Source organism: Rhinopithecus roxellana, chromosome 12 (assembly GCF_007565055.1).
Source record: "Rhinopithecus roxellana isolate Shanxi Qingling chromosome 12, ASM756505v1, whole genome shotgun sequence".
Taxonomy (NCBI): Eukaryota; Metazoa; Chordata; class Mammalia; order Primates; family Cercopithecidae; genus Rhinopithecus; species Rhinopithecus roxellana.
This window is the reverse complement of record NC_044560.1, coordinates 130,765,354-130,786,710: the sequence shown is the minus strand read 5'-3', so window position 1 is coordinate 130,786,710 and position 21,357 is coordinate 130,765,354. Positions and strand designations below refer to the sequence as shown.

Sequence of the window (21,357 nt, the reverse complement as noted above, 5' to 3'; positions counted from 1 at the left end):
GAATACCATTAAAAAGTGGGCAAAGGACACAAAGAAACATTTTTAAATTTTTTATTTTATTTATTTATTCTTTTTTTTTGAGACAGGTGTTGCTGTATTATCCACGCTGCAGTGCAGTGCCATCATCTTGGTTCACTGCAACCTGTGCCTACGGGGTTCAAGCAACTCGCACCACAGGCACGAGCCACAGCATGTGGCTGATTTTTTGTATTTTTAGTAAAGACGGGCTTTTGCCATGCTGGCCAGGCTGATCTCTACCTCTTTGCCTCAAGTGATCCATTGGCCTCAGCCTCCCAAAGTTCTGGGGTTACAGGTGTACATAACCGCTCCTGGACAGGAGTCAGTTTTTAAAAGAGCACATACAAATGGCCAAAAGGTATTTCAAAAAAATGTTCCAAACCATGAATCGACAGCGAAATGCTCATTAAAACCACAATGAGGCCAGGTACACTGCCTCACACCTGTAATTCCAGCACTTTGGGAGGCTGAGACAGGTGGATCACTAGCTCAAGATCATCCTGGCCAACATGGTGAAACCCTGTCTTTACTAAAAATACAAAAAAATTAGCCGGGCACAGTGGCACACGCCTATAGTCCCAGCTACTCAGGAGGCTGAGGCAATAGAATCACTTGAACCCGGGAGGGGGAGGTTGCAGCAAGCCGAGATGACACCACTGCACTTGAGTCTGTCAACACAGTGAGACTCCGTCTCAAAAATATCAACAACCACCACAATGAGATATCTTACTCCAGTCAGAATGGTTATTATTAAAAAGACAAAAACATAACAAATGTTAGTGAGAATATGGAGAAAAGGGGAAATCTTATACACTGTTGTTGGGAGTGTAAATTAGCACAGATTTTATGGCAAACACTATGAGATTTCTGAAAGAACAAAAAATAAAACAAGCATTCAGTCCTGCAATTGCACTACTGGGTACCTACTCAAAGGAATAGATCAAAACGACAACTGCACACATATATTTGCTGCAGCATTATTTACAGTGGCAAAGACGTGGAATCACCCTACATGTCAATCAACAGAAGAATGAATAAAGAAAATGTGGTATATATACAAACCTGAATACTATTCAGTTATAAAACAGTAGAAAATCATGTTTCTTGCAGCAACCTGTAAGGAACTGGAGGTCATTATTTTGGGTAAAACAAGCCAAGCAGAAAAACCCAAATATCACATTTTTCAGGACTGGCAGGGTAGTTCACACCTGTAATTCCCATGCTTTTGAAAAACAGTAGGAGAGAATGAGAGAATTGCTTGATGACTGGGTGACAGAGTGAGACCCCCTCTCTACAAAAAATAAAAGAGAGAGAGAGAGAGAAATCAGCTGGGAATGGAAGCTGGGACTACAGCTGCATGCCACCACACCTGGGTATTTTTTTTTTTTTTTTTGTATTTTTAGTAGAGGCTGGGTATCACCAGGTTGCCCTGGGGGGGTCTTGAACTCCTGAGCTCAGGCGATCTGCCCTCCTCGGCCTCCCAAAGTGCTGGGATTACAGGTGTGAGCCACCACGCACAGGCTTCCTTCCTTCCTCCCTTCAGGTAATTGCTCAGATGCCACTTATTCTTGGAGGATATATCTGATCAACTTATAGAATTAGTGGGAACCTTATGGTTGACACTCCCTATGTCCCTCATGCGCTTTCTTTTCTTGTGGAGGACTTACAGCTATCTAAAATACAGCATGTTTCCTTCTTGACTGCCTTTCTTTTCTCCTGAGAATATCAGTTGCATGAGGCCAGTGGCTTTCTCTCTTCTTTGAGTCTCCCGTAAACACTGTTAGCATACACATAGTGTATCCTTAATGTCTCCTTGTTCAAAAGCATTTCTTGAACCTGGGGGGCAGAGGTTGCAGTGAGCTGAGACTCACTTCACTCCAGCCTGGGCATAAGAGCAAAACTTCATTTCAGCGGGAAAAACAAGATAAATTTCTTTATTTGTAAAAAATTGGACATTTGGAATCAAGTATAGCCACCTTAGTTTTTCCATGATAATTCCAGCCCTGTCAGCTTGAGGAATCATGTACGATGAGTCCTTTGGCTGGAGTCTATTGCTGTGTAATAAAATATCCCTAATTAGTAGAAAAATAACCATCATTGATTTGTGCTCACAAATTCTGTAAACTAGAGGTTCTGATGAGGAGAGTGGAGATGACTTGTCTGCGTGATCTCAGCTCACTGCAACTTTTGCCTCCCAGGTTCAAGCTTCTCCTGCCTTAGCCTCCCAAGTAAACTGGATTACAGGCACGTGCCACCATGCTTGGCTAATTTTTGTATTTTTAGTAGAGACAAGGTTTCATCGTGTTGACCAGGCTGGTCTTGAACTTCTGACCCCAGGAGATCAGGTTGTCTGAGCCTCTTAAATTGCGGGAAATACAGGTGTGCACCACTAAGCCCAGTCTTAAGTTTTTACTTATGAATAGTAACGCTGACAGTGTTCTAAATTCTCGAATTAAATGGTTAAATGGATAAAGACATAAGACCCAACTGCATGCTGCCTTAAAGAAATCTACTTCGCCTATACAGACACTGAAAGGGAAATGAAAACAAGGACATGGAAAAGGATATTTCATGAAGCTGGAAACCAAAGAAGTGCCGGAGTAGCTATACTCATATTAGATAAAATAGACTAAAACCACAGACTGTAACAACAAAAGACAAGGAGGGTCACTAGTTAATGATAAAGAGGTGAATCAGCAAGAGGATACAATAATTATTGATACCTAGGTGGCTGACAGCAGTTTTTTCAAATGTAAAAAGCAAACATTGATTGCCGCCCCAAGATGGCCGAATAGGAGCAGCTCCAGTCTACAGCTCCCATCCTGATCCATGCAGAAGATGGGTGATTACTGCATTTCCAACAGAGGTAACTGGTTCATCTCATTGGGCTGGTTGGACAGTGGGTGCAGTCAAGGACGGCTAGCTGAAGCAGGGCGGGGCATCGCCTCACCCGGGAAGCACAAGGGGTCTAGGGATTTCCCTTTCCTAGACAAGCAAAGCCGTGACAGACTGTACCAGGGAAATCCGGACACTCCCACCTTAATACTGTGCTTTTCCAATGGTCTTACCAGGAGATTATATCCTGTGCCTGACTCAGTGGGTCCCACGCCCATGGAGCCTTGCTCACTGCTAGTGCAGCAGCCTGAGATCGAACTGCAAGGTGGCAGACTGGCTGGGGGAGGGGTGTCTACCATTTCTGAGGCTTCAGTAGGAAAATAAAATGGCCTGGAAGCTCCAACTGGGTGGAGCCTACCACAGCTCAATGATGCCTGCCTGCCTCTGTAGATTCCACCTGTGGGGGCAGGGCACAGCTGAATAAAAGGCAGCAGAACCTTCTGTAGACTTTCACATCCCTGTCTGACAGCGCTGAAGAAAGCAATGACTCTCCCAGCACAGTGTTTGAGCTCTGAGAATGGATAGACTGCCTTCTCAAGTAGGTCCCTGACCCCTGTCTAACCTAAATGGGAGACACCTTCCCGTAGGGGCCAACTGACACTTCATACAGCCAGGTGCCCCTCTGAGATGAAGCTTTCAGAGGAAGAATCAGACAGCAATATTTGCTGTTCTGCAATATTTGCTGTTCTGCAGCCTCCGCTGGTGATACCCAGGCAAACAGGGTCTGGAGTGGACCTCCAGCAAACTCCAACAGACCTGCAGCTAAGGGACCTGACTGTTAGAAGGCAAACTAACATACAGAAAGGAATAGCATCAACATTAACAAAAAGGACATCCTTTCCAAAACCCCATCTGTAGGTCACCATCATCAAAGACCAAAGGTAGATGAAACCACAAAGATGGGGAGAAACCAGAGCAGAAAAGCTGAAAATTCTAAAAACCAGAGCACCCCTCCTCCTCCAAAGGATCACAGCCCTTGCCAGCAATAGAACAAAGCTGGATGGAGAATGACTTTTATGAGTTGACAAAAGTAAGCTTCAGAAAGTTTTTAATAACAAACTTCTCTGAGCTAAAGGAGGATGTTCGAACCCATGGCAAGGAAGCTAAAAACCTTGAAAAAAGATTAGATGAATGGCTAACTAGAATAAACAGTGTAGAGAAGACCTTAAATGAGTTGATGGAGCTGAAAACCATGGCACAAGAACTACGTGATACATGCGCAAGCTTCAGTAGCTGATGCAATCAAGTGGAAGAAAGAATATCAGTGATTGAAGATCAAATTAATGAAATGAAGCAAGAAGAGCAGTTTAGAGGAAAAAGAGTTAAAAGAATTGAACAAAACCTCCACGAAATATGGGACTATGTGAACACACCAAATCTACGTTTGATTGGTGTACCTGAAAGTGATGGGGAGAATGGAACCAAGCTGCAAAACACTCTTCAGGATATTATCCAGGAGAACTTCTGCAACCTAGCAAGGCAGGCCAACATTCAAATTCAGGAAATACAGAGAACACCACAAAGATATGCCTTAAGAAGAGCAACCCCAAGTCACATAATTGTCAGATTCACCAAGATTGAAATGAAGGAAAAAATGTTAAGCGCAGCCAGAGAGAAAGGTCGGGTTACCCACAAAGGGAAGCCCATCAGACTCACAGAGGATCCCTCAACAGAAACTCTACAAGCCAGAGGAGAGTAGGGGTCAATATTCAACATTCTTAAAGAAAAGAATTTTCAACCCAGAATTTCATATCCAGCCAAACTAAGCTTCATAAGTGAAGGAGAAATAAAATCCTTAACAGACAAGCAAATGCTGAGAGATTTTGTCACCACCAGGCCACTAAACATGGAAATGAACAACTGATACCAGCCACTGCAAAAACATGCCAAATTGTAAGGGTCATTGATGCCAGGAAGAAACTGCATCAACTAACGGGCAAAATAACAAACTAACATCATAATCACTGGATAACATTCACACATAAAAATATTAACCTTAAATGTAAATGGGCTAAATGCCCCAATTAAAAGACACACACTGGCAAATTGGATAAAGAATCAAGGCCCATCAGTGTGCTGTATTCAGGAGACTGATCTCACGTGCAGAGACACACATAGACTCAAAATAAAGGGATGGAGGAAAATCTACCAAGCAAATGAAAAGCCAAAAAAAAAAAAAAAAAAAAAAAAAAAAAGGAGGGATTGCAATCCCAGTCTCTGATAAAACAGATTTTAAACCAATAAAGATCAAAAGGGACAAAGAAGGCAATTACATAATGGTAAAGGGATCAATTCAGCAAGAAGAGCTAACTATCCTAAATATATATGCACCCAATATGGGAGCACCCAGATACATAAGGAAAACCCTTAGAGACCTACAAAGGGGCTTAGACTCCCACATAATAATAATGGGAGACGTTAACACCCCACTGTCTGTATTAGACAGATTAAGGAGGCAGAAGGTTAACAAGGATATCCAGGACTTGAATTCAGCTCCCTACCAAGCAGACCTAATAGATATCTACAGAACTCTCCACTCCAAATCAACAGAATACACATTCTTCTCAGCACCACATTGCACTTATTCCAAAAATGACCACATAATTGGAAGTAAAGCACTCCTCAGCAAATGAAAAAGGAAAGAAATCACAATAAACTGTCTCTCAGGCCACAGTGCAATCAATTAGAGCTCAGGATTGAGAAACTCACTCAAAACTGCTCAACTACATGAAAACCAAACAACCTGCTCCTGAATGACTACTGGGTACATAACAAAATGATGGCAGAAATAAAGACATTCTTTGAAACCAACGAGAACATAGACACAATGTGCTAGAATCTCTAGGACACATTTAAAGCAGTGTGTAGAGGGAAATTTATAGCACTAAATGTCCACAGATGAAAGCAGGAAAGATCTAAAATTGACACCATAATATCACAATGAAAAGAACTAGAGAAGCAAGAGCAAACGAATTCAAAAGCTAGCAGAAGGCAAGAAATAACTAAAATTAGAGCAGAACTGAAGGAGATAGAGACACAAAAATCCCTTCAAAAATCAGTGAATCCAGGAGCTGGTTTTTTGAAAAGATCAACAAAATAGATGGACCACTAACAAGACTAATAAAGAAGAAAAGAGAAAAGAATCAAATAGATGCAATAAAAAATGATAAAGGGGATATCACCACCAATTCCACAGAAATACAAACTACCATCAGAGAATGCTGTAAGCACATCTAGACAAATAAACTAGAAAATCTAGAAAAATTGGATAAATTCCTGGACACATACACCTTCCCAAGACTAAACCAGGAAGAAGTTGAATCCCCAAATAGACCAATAACAGGCTCTGAAATTGAAGCAATAATTCATAGCCTACCAACCAAAAAAAGTCCAGGACCAGACAGATTCACAACTGAATTCTACCAGAGGTATAAAGTGGAGCTGGTACGATTCCTTCTGAAACTATTCCAATCAATAGAAAAAGAAGGAGTCCTCCCTATCTCATTTTATGAGGTCAGCATCATCCTGATACCAAAGCCTGGCAGAGACACAACTAAAAAAGAGAATTTTAGACCAATATCCCTGATGAACATCGATGCAAAAATCCTCAATAAATTACTGGCAAACCAAATCCAGCAGCACATCAAAAAACTTATCCACCAAGATCAAGTTGGCTTCATCTCTGAAATGCAAGGCTGGTTCAACATATGCAAATTGATAAATGTAATCAATCACATTAACAGAACCAAAGACAAAAACCACATAAGCATCTCAATAAACACACAAAAGGCCTTTGACAAAGTTCAACAGCACTTCATACTAAAAACTCTCCATAAACTAGGTATTGATGGGACATATCTCAAAATAATCAGAGCTATTTATGACAAACCCACAGCCAATATCATACTGAATGGGCAAAAACTGGAAGCATTCCCTTTGAAAACAGGCACAAGACAGGGAGGCCCTGTCTCTCCACTCCTATTCAACATAGTATTGGAAGTTCTGACCAGGGCAATCAGGCAAGAGAAAGAAATAAAGGATATTCAATTAGGAAAAGTGGAAGTCAAATTGTCCCTGTTTGCAGATGACATGAATTGTATATTTAGAAAACACCATAGTCTCAGCCCCAAATCTCCTTAAGCTGATAAGCAACTTCAGCAAAGTCTCAGGATACAAAATCAATTTGCAAAAATCACAAGCATTCCTATATACCAATAACAGACTGAGAGCCAAATCTTGAGTGAACTCCCATTCACAATCGCTACAAAGAGAATAAAATACCTAGGAATCCAACTTACAAGGGATGTGAAGGACCTCTTCAGGGAGAACTACAAACCACTGCTCAATGAAATAAAAGAGGACATAAACAAATGGAAGAACATTCCATGCTTATGGATAGGAAGAATCAATATCATGAAAATGGTCATACTGCCCAAGGTAATTTATAGATTCAGTGCCATCCCCATCAAGCTACCAAGGACTTGCTTCACAGAATTGGAAAAAACTGCTTTAAAGTGCACATGCAATAAAAAAAGAGCCCACATTGCCAACACAATCCTAAACCAAAAAAACAAAGCTGGAGGCATCACGCTACCTGACTTCAAACTATACTACAAGGCTACAGTAACCAAAACAATATGGTACTGGTACCAAAACAGAAAGCTAGACCAATGGAACAGAACAGAGGCCTCAGAAATAACATCACACATCTACAACCATCTGATCTTTGACAAACCTGACAAAAACAAGAAATGGGGAAAGGGTTCCCTATTTAATAAATGGTTCTGGGAAAACTGGCTAGCCATATGTGGAAAGCTGAAACTGGATCACCTTCTTACATTTTATACAAAAATTAATGGAAAATGGACTAAACACTTAAATGTTAGACCTACACCCATAAAAACCCTAGAAGAAAACCTAGGCAATACCATTCAGGATATAGGCGTGGGTAAGGACTTTATATCTAAAGTAACACCAAAAGAAATGGCAATAAAAGGCAAAATAGACAAATGGGATCTAATTAAACTAAAGAGCTTCTGCATGGAAAAGAAATTAACATCAGAGTGAACAGGCAACCTACAGAATGGGAGAAAATTTTTACAATCTACCCATCTGACAAAGGGCTAATATCCAGAATCTACAAATAATATAAACAAATTTATAAGAAAAAAAATCAAACAACCCCATCAAAAAGTGGGTGAAGGATATGAACAGACACTTTTCAAAAGAAGACATTTATGCAGCCAACAGACACATGAAAAAATGCTCATCATCACTGGTCATCAGAGAAATGCAAATGAAAACCACGGTGAGATACCATCTCACACCAGTTAGAATGGCAATCATGAAAAAGTCAGGAAACAACAGGTGCTGGAGAGGATGTGGAGAAATAGGAACATTTTTACACTGTTGGTGGGAGTGTAAACTAGTTCAACCATTGTGGAAGACACTGTGGTGATTCCTCAAGGATCTAGAACTAGAAATACCATTTGACCCAGCCATCTCATTACTGGGTATATATCCAAAGGATTATAAATCATGCTCTATAAAGACACATGCACATGTATGTTTATTGTGGTACTATTCACAATAGCAAAGACTTGGAAACACTCCAAATGTCCATCAATGATGGACTGGATTAAGAAAATGTGGCATATATACACCATGAAAAACCATGCAGCCATAACAAAAGATGAGTTCATATCCTTTGCAGGGACATGGATGAAGCTGGAAGCCATAATTCTGAGCAAACTGTCACAAGGACAGAAAAGCAAACACCACATGTTTTCACTCATACGTGGGAATTGAACAACGAGAGCACCTGGACACTGGGCCGTGAACATCACACACTGGGGCCTGTCATGGGGTTGGGGGATGGGGAAGGCATAGTATTAGGAGAAATACCTAATGTAAATGATTAATTAATGGGTGGAGCAAAACAACATGGCACATGTATTCATGTGTAACAAACCTGCACATTGTGCACATGTAGCCTAGCACTTAAAGTATTAAAAGAAAAAAAAAAAAACAGCAAACATTAACAGAAAATCAACTAGAAAACAGTGGACTTAAACTACACACTCAATCTAATAGCCAAACACTTACAGAACATTTCACTCAACGACTGCAGAAGAAAAATCCCTTTCATCAGCATATAGAATATTTTCCAAAATAGACTATATCTTAAGCCGTAAAAAAGTCTGGACAAGTTAAAAAGACAGAAATTATATTAGATGTCTTCTCCAACCGCTATGAAATAAAACTAAAAATCAATACCCAGAGGAACCTAGGAAAATGAACAAACCTGAACAAACAAATCTTGACCTCATGATCCACCCGTTTTGGTTTCCCAAAGTGCTGGGATTTCAGGTGTGAACCACAGCTCCTGGCCACAGATGACATTTCCAGACACACCTTGGGCCAGAACGCAATCTGATACATCGAAAGAAAGCACACAGAACAGTCAGCATTTGACATCTGCTAACTGAAGAAACCCTTGGCCCTGAATAACCAGCTGCATTACCCCTGTTGTACATCGAGGGCTTTTGTGTGGACCTCTGAAACTTGCTAACTTCAGGTGAGACTCAGCACATTACCAGCTGTGGTTGCTAAAGGGCAAAAATGCTTCTGCTTGAGAAAAGCACAGGGAAAAGTAAAGGGGACTTTGTCTTGTACGTTAGGTGCCAGCAAAGACACAGTGGGGCAAACCACTAATTGGGCTTGTGGGGTCTCTGATTCTAGAATTTGACTCTTTATCAACAATTCTGGACCTGTCCTTTGCCAGAGAGGAGCCCAGAACCCTGAAGGGTGAGTCCCAGGCCAGGCAGTATACACGACAAGCTTACCTAAGAGACTTGGGACCTTAAAGGAACATGGCTGGTTGTCTGGCAGTAGTCCTTGTGCCCTGAGATGGTGGTGGCTATGGGCTTAGGCTCCTCTCTTTTTGAAAAATGGAAGGAAGAGTTGGAAGGACTGTGTAATATGATCTGAGTGCCAGCTCAACCACAGTACAATAGAACACCAGGGAGACTTCAAAGATTTTTGACTCTAGACCCTGACTCCCAGATGGCACGTTTGCACACACCAAGAGCTTGGGGAACCTCACATCTCTTAAGGAAAAAACACGGGCCCCGCTGGCTTTGCCATCTGCTGATTGTTGAGCTCCAGAGCCTTGAGTGAACATAGGCAGTAGTCAGAGAGAGGTTACTGCAAGCCTTCAGCAAGACTTAGTGCTGTGTGTGGTGGCTTCAAATATGAGCCAGTGCATTCATAGTGGTGGTTGCCACATTGATGCTTATATCACTCCACCTCCAGCATTATGTAACTCAGAACACAGGCAAAGACTCTCTATGTTTGGGAGAAAGTAAGAAAAGGGAATGAAAGTGTTCACTTAAGGACCAAGTGCAGTGACTCGTGCCTGTAGTTCCAGCACTTTGGGAGGCCAAGGCGGGCAGATCACGAGGTCAGGAGTTTGAGACCAGCCTCACCAACATGGTGAATTCATGTATCTACTAAAAATACAAAAATTACCCGAGCGTGGTAACGTGGACTTGTAATCTCAGCCACTCAGGAGGCTTAGGCAGGAGAATTGCTTGAACTGGGCAGTGGAAGTTGCAGTGAGTGGAGATCGCACCACTGCCCTGCAGCCTGGGCAACAGAGTGAGACTCCGTCTAAAAAAGAAACGAAGGAAGGGAGGAAGGAAGGAAGGAAGGAAGGAAGGAAGGAAGGAAGGAAGGAAGGAAGGAAGGAAGAAAGAAAGAAGGAAGGAAGGAAGGAAGGAAGGAAGGAAGGAAGGAAGGAAGGAAGGAAGGAAGGAAAGAGAGAGAGAAAGGGAGAAAGGGAGAGAGAGAGAGAGAGAGAGAGAGAGAGAGAGAGAGAGAGAGAGAGAGGGCCCATCTAATAATTCAGAGAATGGTCCTGGATCTACTCCAACACTGTCAAAATGATACTGAGAGTAGTATGCAAGAATCACAGCATTACTGGAATGGGGGTGCTCCCTAAAGCAGATACAGCTTAGATTGCAACACTCAAGTCCTTTCAGATATCTGAAACATCTTTCCAGGAAGAATGGCTGCAAATAATCCCAGACAGTGAAGACAACAATAAATACCTAATCCTCTGATTCCTATAAACTGAGGAACATCGACTAGCATCAACACCATCCAGGAAAACAGGAACTCACCAAATGAAGGAAATGAGGGACTGGGGGTCAGTCCTGAAGAAACAGAGATATGTGACCTTTCAGACACAGAATTCAAAATAGTCATTTGGAGGAAACTCAGAGAAATTCAAGATAATGCAGAGAAGGAATTCAGAATTCTTTCAGATAAATTTAACAAAGAGATTGAAATCATGAAAAAGAATCAATCAGAAACCTCTAGTTGAAAAATGCAATGGGCCTACTAAAGAATGCAGCAACATCCCTCAAAAGCCAAATTGATCAAGCAGAAGCAAGAATCAGTGAGCTTAAAAACAGGCTCATTGAAAAACACAGTAAATGGAGACAGAAGAAAAAAGAACAAACAACAATAGAGTAAGCCTATAGGATCTAGAAAATAGCCTCAAAGGGCAAACCTAAAATTTATTCATCTTAAAGGAGAGGTAGAGAAAGGGATAGGGGTAGAAAGTTTCCTTAAGAAGATAATAACAGAGAACTCCCCAAGACAAGAGAAAAATATCAATAACCAAGTACAAGACGGTTATAGACCACCAAGCAGACTTAACCCAAAAAAGACGACCTCAAAGCATTTAATAATCAAACTCCCAAAAGTCAAGGATAAGAAAAGGATCCTTAAAGCAGGACCAACAGTTTCAGAGATCATGTTTCCACTACTCCCTCCTGTGCTGTCAGGAGTGTCTCTTGGTCCATGATGATGTTGGTTAGGATCGTACGCCAGTAGAACAGATTATCTTGAGTCTCAGAAGATGGTGCTGGTTGAGAGATGGCAGGCAAGAAGGGTATATCCATGCTGGGAATCCATCTCAACCTCAGGCAGGATGAAACACTGTCCTCTGAAGGGTGAAATTGATCTGATGATCCTAACTTAGCATGCAGTGGCTTGCTGGTCTCCTTGAAGCTTTGTGCCATGTTGGTGGCTCAATGTTATTCTGTGTTGCTGGAAAGGTGGACATTCAGTGGTGGTAGCAGTTCCAGTGTGGCAAGAGAGAGTCTGTTCTGGAGAGCCCATGCATAGCTTCCATCTGGGCCACATTCATGAAAGAATTTTGCAAGCACTGGATTGGTAAGCACCCATATTCCCATTCAAGTATCTAATTCTGAAGACTGTCCATACGTGGAACTGTATTGCAGCCCTTGTCCATTTCTGGCTCTCATGCTGAACAACTGAACTGTGAGCCACACTCAGACCTTTTCCTTCTTGATTGGATCATCAGAGGAAACTCCCATGAGGGAGTCTGGGCCACCTGTCCATGCCTGATCCTGGATGTATCACAGTAATGTTATTATTATAGTCTTGCCAATGCACCACGATGTAGCAGTCTCTTGTGAGGTATGACTCAGAGTGCCTTTGTCTCGTGACCAAAACAATTAAGGAGCATGGATGCAAAGTGTGAGGTTGGAGGAAAGGTTTAAGAAGCAAAAGAACAAAGCTCTGTGCAGTGGAGGGGGGTCCCAGATGGGTTGCCATTTTTACAGTTGAATCCAAAAGCTTTTATAAGAAACTCAGCTCATCTCTGTAGCTGTTAGTGTAACTTCACTTATCTTTAAAGTTGTCTGTGCAACTCCCATTATCTGTGCAGCTGCGGGCATGTCGGTGTCTAATTTTTTCTTTTGAGATGTAGTTTTGCTCTGTCACCCAGGCTGGAGTGCAATGGTGCATTCTCCTCTCACTGCAACTCTGTCTCTGTGGGCATGTCTTTAGGTAGGCACAAAAGGCAGCTCGATTTTTTTGTGTAACTATGGGTCTGTTTTAGGTAAGACCCCCTCTCTGTGCAAGTTCTCATAAAGACCACGATGTATATGTCTGAAAAGGGGAGAAAACATTTTCCTGGGAGGCCACACTAATCACACTAAGGAGTAAAGGCTTCTATGTAGGGCCTTGCTTTCTTATCAGTGCAGTGACAGTTTGCTATCCCCTAGTCTGCTCTATTTGTGCCTATAGCTGTGGCTTTTCAGGCTGCTTCTCTGAGGACTAGCCTTAGCTGTCTGCCTAACTGATTTTTCCTTTTCTTCTCCCTCACTATGATGGATTCCCACTGGCTTTTCTGACCTAATGATTATATGAATCTTATAAAACCTAAATTATGATGAGAATTTCTGGTTATCTGCTCAGTTTTTGTGCCATGTTCACACACTCCTTTCCTTCCAATACCTGGGGACTTGACAGGGGGTCTTTCCATTATTGCAGAGAATGCATGGCCTTGCACCAGAACTCTAGGGGTCTGCATTTGAACTCTCCTGTTACATCCTGCCAACACCTCAGCAGCCAGAAGCAGGGAGGCTGAGCAGTGCACAAACAGTACATTGTGTAAATGGTTTTCAGTAAACACATCACAGTCTTTGGGATGTTGGAAATTAGGGGCGAACATTGGAAGGACAAAATATCCTTCCAAAAAAAAAAAAAAAAAAAAAAAACCACACAAACACACAACAAAATATCCACGGAAGGACCAAATGCTGGCCAGAAAGGAGGTGGAAGATCATAAGGACTCCAGAACATCCTCCATGTGACAAAGAGTTCATTATGACAAGGGAGGCTCTGTAGACCCAGCTTAAAAGGAAGTGACTTCAAAAAGAGCCCCTGTGTTAATAGAGCCCCCAGAAATAATACCACACATCTACAACCATCTGATCTTTGACAAACCTCACAAAAACAAGAAATGGGGAAAGGATTCCCTATTTAATAAATGATGCTGTGAAAACTGGCTAGCCATATGTAGAGAGTTGAAACTAGATCCCTTCCTTACATCTTATACAAAAATTAATTCAAGATGGATTAAAGACTTAAGTGTTAGACCTAAAACCATAAGAACCCCAGAAGACAACCTAGGCAATACCATTCAGGCCATAGGCATGGGCAAGGACTTCATGACTAAAACACCAAAAGCAACGGCAACAAAAGCCAAAATTGACAAATGGGAGCTAATTAAACTAGAGAGTTTCTGCACAGCAAAGAAACTACCATCAGAGTGAACAGGCAACCTGCAGAATGGGAGAAATTGTTTGCAATCTACCCATCTGACAAAGGGCTAATATCCAGAATCTACAAAGAACTTAAACAAATTTACAAGAAAAAATCAAACAACCCCATCAAAAAGTGGGTGAAGGATATGAACAAACACTTCTCAAAAGAAGACATTTATGCAGCCAACAGACACATGAAAAAATGCTCATCATCACTGGCCATCAGAGAAATGTAAACCAAAACCACAATGAGATACCATCTCATGCCAGTTAGAATGGCAATCATTAAAAAGTCTGGAAGCAACAGGTGCTGGAGAGGATGTGGAGGATTAGGAACACTTGTACACTGTTGGTGGGACTGTGAACTAGTTCCACCATTGTGGAAGATAGGGTGGTGATTCCTTAAGGATCTAGAACTAGAAATACCATTTGACCCAGCCATCCCATTACTGGGCATATACCCAAAGGATTATAAATCATGCTGCTATAAAGACACATGCACACGTATGTTTATTGCAGCACTATTCACAATAGCAAAGACTTGGAACCAACCCAAATGTCCATCAATGATAGACTGGATTATGAAAATTTGGCACATATACAGCATGGAATACTATACAGCCATAAAAAAGGATGAGTTAATATAGGGACATGGATGAAGCTGGAAAACATCATTCTGAGCAAACTCTCACATGGACAGATAACAAAACACCACATGTTCTCACTCATAGGAAATGAACACTCACACACCGGGGCCTGTCATGGGGTTGGGGGAGGGAGGAGGGATAGCACTAGGAGATATACCTAATGTAAATGATGAGTTAACGGGTGAAGCACACCAACATGGCACATGTATACATATGTAACAAATCTGCACATTGTGCACATGTACCTTAGAACTTAAAGTACAATAATAATAATAACAGTAGTAATAAAAAGAGCCCCCGTGGGCACACTCACTGTTGAGGTAAAACTCCTGGAATTTTGTCTATTTCCCGTGTGGCTGGGGAAGGGGTAGACTTTTGACCATGTAAGGTCAGGGGTATCAGATCAAGGGGCCAAGAAACACCCGGATGGGATTCATGAGATGAGACAGAGGGTAGGATTCTGAAGAAGCTGTGGGTCAAAAAATGAGGATGAAGAGGATGGTGTCTGCACCTCAGAGGCAGAAGTGGGGCTAAAGTCAGGAAGGCTTTCAAGAGAAGAAGGGAGCCTGGAAATAGATGGATCTCAGGCCAGAAACATTTAGGGAGCCCCAAAGCATCCTAAAAATGGGAGTGGGACACAGAGGAGATTGTCTGAGCACAGAAGGATCCCAGAGCCAGCATGGGGGAAAAAGAGGGGTTGGAGGGCTGCAGAGCTGTACTTTTTCTCTGTCCCAACAAAAATATGTCCCTTGAAGGTCTCATGTGGGCATAAATGCCATGGGGGCATTTATCCCCCATGGACTGGATCTAGGCCTTATTTATTCAGGGGCCTTAGTCCTCAAGGAGGCCATTGTCACTCTGCTTGCCATTAGAGTCTCCCAAATTAGTAAATGCCCCTTAAGTCACCCAGGGTTTTTCCTTACCCCTCCCTGAATTTTCTACTTCTGAGGGAGGAAGTTTTCAAATACCCCCAGGATTTACTTCCAGAATTTCACCCTCTGAAATCTCCTCCTTCCCTAGACTCAGTCCAGCTCCTCATCCTCAGCCCCTCAGACCCCATGGAGGTGTCCCTAGCAATGTTTTCTCCAGTTTGAGAAGCTCCCCTCCTCAGCACACAGCCCAGAGACTCACCCTGTCCTGAGCAGCACGCCACCACATAAACGGCCATGAGACCTCACTCCAGCCAAATAACACTTTATTTTCATATTTTCAATGCCTTTTCCTTTGTCCGGGAGTGGGAGGAGCTTGGGAAATCACCGTCATCAAAATTTCCTGTTGGTTTTTGAATCACAGCAGCCGGGTGGGTCAGAAAACTCAACTGGATTACCCTTTCCTTCTAAAATTAAAGGAAAGGTGCAGGACTCATTAACTGATAAGATTTCCTGACAATCATTCAAATATCGTGCTGGATTTATGAAAAGAAAGTAATCCTTGACAACTTGTGCCAGTTGTCCAGGCATCATCTTCTTCAGGAAATATGAGATGTTGTTTTTGAAGCATTACAGCAGCTCATAAGCAAGGGAAGCTGTGTTGTTGAGTACATAGATAAGCATCTTCTTGATTAGTAACCTCAACACGGCGATTAAGGTTCTCATTGCTAGTTTTGAGACATATGTCATTAATTGGTCAGCAAACCATTTTTCTATCTGTCAGAAAATGAACCACTACATCCAGTAGCACATCCATGGCCACGTTCATTATAAGTGAAGTAAATGAGCCCACGATAAGTGAAATGAGCGTTCTGTTGGTTCCAGGCAGTTATATAATGACATCCTTCCTGGAGATCAGGGGCATTATATAGAAGGTGACATGGAGGACACGAGCCAAGATGGTCAATTAGAAGCAAGGTGCTTCTGCTGAATGAAAAGCATGGTGAATGTCAAAATAAGCACATTACCTGAAATATCCAGTTTGTCACATTAGGACTGACTAGGCAAACAAGTTGACCCAGGCGAACAAACAAAAGGAGGGTGGGTGATGATCCATCCGGTATGGCACAGAGTCAAAGGAATCTTCACCCAAATCCAAGAGAAGTAGTGAGTGAGCCTGTGATCCCACCCTGGAAACCATGCTTTTCCCATGGATCTTTGCAACCCATGGATCAAGAGATCACTGTTAGGCAGGAATCTAGATGCAACATGGTGGTGTTACCTGGAAGGCCCTCAAACTCCCATCCAGGATTTAGTCAAACTGGCCTTCAAGGTCTATAACTCCAGGGAGGAAGCAGCTGAAGCCCAATGACAGGTCAGGCTAAAACAGAAGGTACAACTCTAAACCCAGGCCTTGGTTGCAACCCTGAGGCTGGCTGGCTCCAGGAGTTCCCAGAAAGGAGGTACTCCCTGAGCACCATCTGGTGCCTGCTTCAAGTGCGGCAACGAAGGCCACTGGGCCAGGCAGTGCCCCAACCCAAAGGAGCCAACTCGCCCCTGTCCGAACTGTCGACAGATGGGCCACTGGAGGTCAGACTGCTCCAACCTAAGGACGGTCGCTGCGCCTCCACGTGACGACCCTCCTCCAGGTATTGGAGGCACCTTCCAGCTCCTCGACACTGATGAAGATTGAAGAGGCCCAGACTCGGGGACCCCTCTCACTCTCGCGGAGCCCAGGGTCATGCTCCAGGTAGTGGGTAAATCCATATCCTTCCTTATGGACACGGGGGTTACCTACTCTGTTTTGCCTTCCTTCAGTGGCCCCAGCCACCCCTCCACTGTCACAGTCATGGGAATTGACGGCACTCCCTCCACCTACTGCCAGACTCCTCCTCTGTCTTGCCGCCTGGATGGCTCCCTCTTCTCACACTCATTTCTTATCATTCCTTTGTGCCCAGTCCCCTTGTTAGGACGAGATCTCCTCTCCAAGCTAGGGGCCTCAGTTCACTTCCAACCCAACGCCTCCCCACACCTTGCGTTCCTCTTCCCTCTTCTCTCACCTGACAAACCCCACCAGGCTGACCCCCCACTCCCGTTTCCAGTCCCTATTAACCCTAAGGTGTGGGACACCTCCACCCTGATCATTGCCCAGCACCACACTCCAGTCCGCATCCGGCTAAAAGACCCTTCTAAGTTTCCCTCTAGGCCCCAGTTCCCTATCTCCCTTGAACCCCGACAGGGACTAAAGCCCATCATTACACGCCTGCTCCAGTAGCACATTCTAGTTCCCACCAACTCACCATGCAATACTCCTTTCATGCCTGTATGGAAAAGCTCTGGGGCCTATCGTCTCATGCAAGACCTACGCCTCATCAATGAGGCAGTAGTCCCTACCTTTCCAGTTGTTCCTAATCCATATACATTCCTCTCATGCATTCCCCCTGACACCACCCATTTCACTGTCCTTGACCTGAAGGACGCCTTCTTTACCATCCTTCTACATCCAGACTGCCACTTTCTGTTTGCTTTTACATTGGAAGATCCAGACACTCATATTTCTTCCCAGCTGACTTGGATTGTTGTCTCAAAGGTTCTGTGATAGCCCCCATTTTTTCGGACAGGCACTGGCACAGGATGTTGTCCTCTGTCCCCTGACCCACAGCACACTATTGCAGTATGTCAATGACTTATTACTTTGTAGTCCTTCCTAGGAGTGCTCTCTTGCAGATACTGCTACACTTTTAAATTTTCTAGGTGACCGAGGTTATCAGGTTACCCTGGCTAAGGCTCAACTTTGCAGCCCTTCTGTCACCTACCTAGGCATACTCCTCACACCCACTACAAAAAGCCTCACAGCAGATAGAATAAGCCTCATTGAAACTCTCCAGCCTCCACAGGATGCGGAAGAGATCTTGTCCTTCCTAGGACTGGTGGGCACAGTGAGTCTTATCCCATGGCCCAACTCAGGATCTTTAAGGCCTTCATCAAGGTTGTAAGCAGCCTTGTCAGCCTGGCCTCTGACATCAGACAACAGGAGGAAGCTATCTCAGCTCTAGCCCAGGCAGCAAGCCCCAGGACAGCAGCAACCCTTTTTCCTGGCTAACCTTAGTCAGGGAAGGGGCTCAAGTGGTACACATGGCCGAGGCACACAACATCTCTCGTTGTTTCTTGTGTGCAGCCTTGAATAAGCCCCCACTGGTTGCGGTACCCTTACCCAGCCCTTTTAACTCCTCTAACCTAACCCCCTCCTTTCCCCTTCCCAGCCGAACACTACATCAATGAGTCAGGACTAGTAGAAACCAATCTGCTCACTCTAGAAAAGATTCAGGAAAGACTCCACCAGAAAAACCTCAGATCAAGGCCCTCACTTAGGTGGTGGCAGTCGTCTGTGGCCAGTTAAGTCCTACCCTTTCTAAGCCCCTTACTAATCATTGGCTTCTTGCTACTTATAGCTCCCTGTGTCCTCCACTTCATCCAGGACCGCATGAAAGAAGTCTCCCAGGTCACTTTCAATCAGATGCTGCTCCACTCCTATACCTGAGTTCCGACCTCCGAAGAACCCCACAACAACCCATACCAGCAGGAAGCAGCCAGATGAACACGTCACCCCATTTTCTTACCAGAAAGAGATCGGAATGTTAGGCAGGAATCTAGATGCAACATGGTGGCGTTACCTGGTATAGCAGGCCTTTTGTTAAAGACTCCCTTCACCCTTGTACACACCCGCAGACTTACATGCCTCAGAGTTCTGGCTGGGCAAACACACTTCCCCATGACCTGCAGCTCACCTGCATTCCACAAGTTCGTAAACGGCCGTTTTGGTTGACAGTCTCCAAAGACCCCTTCCTCATGACCCTTACTCGACTCCTGCCCTAGTAGTTTCAAGACCCCCCCAGGCCCTGTTTGCACAATTTTGCACAACCAGCTTCCCTACCTCTCGGGCTATAAAAAGCCCCTACCCTCCTCCCTCAGCGCGACTGCCTCGGCCCATGCCTTTGGACCAAGGAACCTCACCCGCAAGCCCTAATAAAAGGCTATTCTCACTGCCATTTGCCTGTGTCTTCGTTCCCGGTTCAGCTCCAGCCTCAGTTTACCTTTACAATCCCCTCATGAGTTCAAGTCATAAGGACCTTGGTTCCAGTATACAGGGCTGCCTGGAGTGTTGGCAGAGCAGTTGCTCAGACACACACAGAGACCCAGGAGTTATACATACTCTGGCCTTGGGAAGCCGAGGAAGGCTGCAGTTCTGTCTGTACATTCCCCTAGGAAGGGGGCTGAATCCAGGTGTTACAGGGGTTATAAAGAAATTATTTTAGGCAGATAGAGAGAAAATGGGGTTTTGGGGAAGTTTTGTTTCTTTTTAAATCAGCTCCAAAAATGATTCTTCTCTAGCAGGAAAGCCCAGCTCTTAGAGCCGCTGGCAACCTTCCATCTGCAAATGTCAGCCATTAGAAAATGGTTCCACACAAACATGGCAATTCCCGCCTTCTTCTTGCCCTTGCCCCTACCTGTGCCTGGCAACATGGCCACCCTCACATAACTCTGTGTGCTTAGGACATCATGGTGCCTGGCATGTGCATATTAAAAGTCTAGGGTGGGAGGGCCAGTTTTTTCTCTGGCTAGGTAAATGACATTCCTGGTCAAACCAACCCCCTGAGCCCTATGCAAATCAGACACCACCTCCTCCAGCTTCCTGGTATACCTGGCTGCTCTCTGCAGTACTCTCTTTCCTCTTTTGGCTTTGGAGGCCCCCTTTCTCTGTCTCTGTACAAAGAGTGTTTTCCTTCTTTCTTGCCTATTAAACTCTGTGCTTCTTAAAACCAGTTCATGTCGTTTTCTCCAGTTTGGTGTGAGACAAGTGTCCTGGTGTTCCTCCACTTGTTGGAGTCATATCTCAGGGAGCGAGGCAGCCTCACTCTGTGGTCCCCACTTCCACAGCACCTCTCAAGTTAAGACCCACTGACTTGGACTACCAGCCAAGTAGTGGCAAAAGGCTGGACACTGCCAGAGATTACCGAGCTCTGTGGGGTTGGAGTGGCCACCATGTCTTGTGTTTCTGTGGACTCAGACATTCTAGCCTGCAGGTTCCAGGGGGTCCATGTGGTCTGGAGCAGGAGGAGTCCCCCACAAGGCAGCACAGCTGCTGTGCCTGACAGTGGACAGACTATTTCTTTAAGTGGGATCTTGATTCATCCCTCCTCACCGGGTGGGGCCTCCCTGTAGAAATTTCAGGAACTCTGGCCAGAGTTATATGGTCGGTTGGAAGCCTGATCTCTTTATGGGATGGAGCCCCTGGAGGCAGAAGCAGCCACCATCTCTACAGTTTAGCCTTCTGACTCCAAAGTTATAAGGAAATTAATTTGTGTCATTTGAAGACAGAAAGTGTGTAGTAACTGGTGACAGCAGCTCTAGGGAATTGCTAGAGGCAGGCAAGAATGCAGAGCCCACACTAAACTTTCATATCAAATATAGTTCATGCTAAAATGAAAATACTAGCAGTACCTAGAATTAATGAGGAAGTGAGACATATAGACAAGTCACACAACTGCTGGGAGTGTTATCATTACAAGTTCTTGGAAAGCCTCCTGGAAGTATGTGTTCTGTCCAACATAGAGCACCCTGCGGCCAAACACTTTCCCTCCTTGGTATATACTTAAGAGAAAGGCATATAGGTGTTCACCAAAGACACTTGCTAGGGTATTTACAGCTGTCCAGTCCTAACATTCCCAAACATAAAGTTACCCATTCACAAGAGAATAATGTTGTGTTTTTATGACATGGTGG

At 43.9% G+C, this 21,357-nt stretch overlaps 1 long non-coding RNA gene across 3 annotated transcripts in view; it reads right to left on the bottom strand.

Annotated features, from left to right (window-relative positions):
- The window catches only part of LOC115892256, an 88,669-nt gene that overhangs the window by 54,399 nt on the left and 12,913 nt on the right, over positions 1-21,357 (bottom strand). For 2 of the 3 annotated variants that reach the window (XR_004052148.1, XR_004052150.1), the window contains exon 1: positions 15,836-15,990. The exons of the other annotated variant lie outside the window; for it this stretch is intronic. This is a non-coding gene — a long non-coding RNA (uncharacterized LOC115892256). Of the gene's footprint in view, positions 1-15,835; positions 15,991-21,357 lie in introns of those variants that run through there. 3 annotated transcript variants of the gene reach the window in all.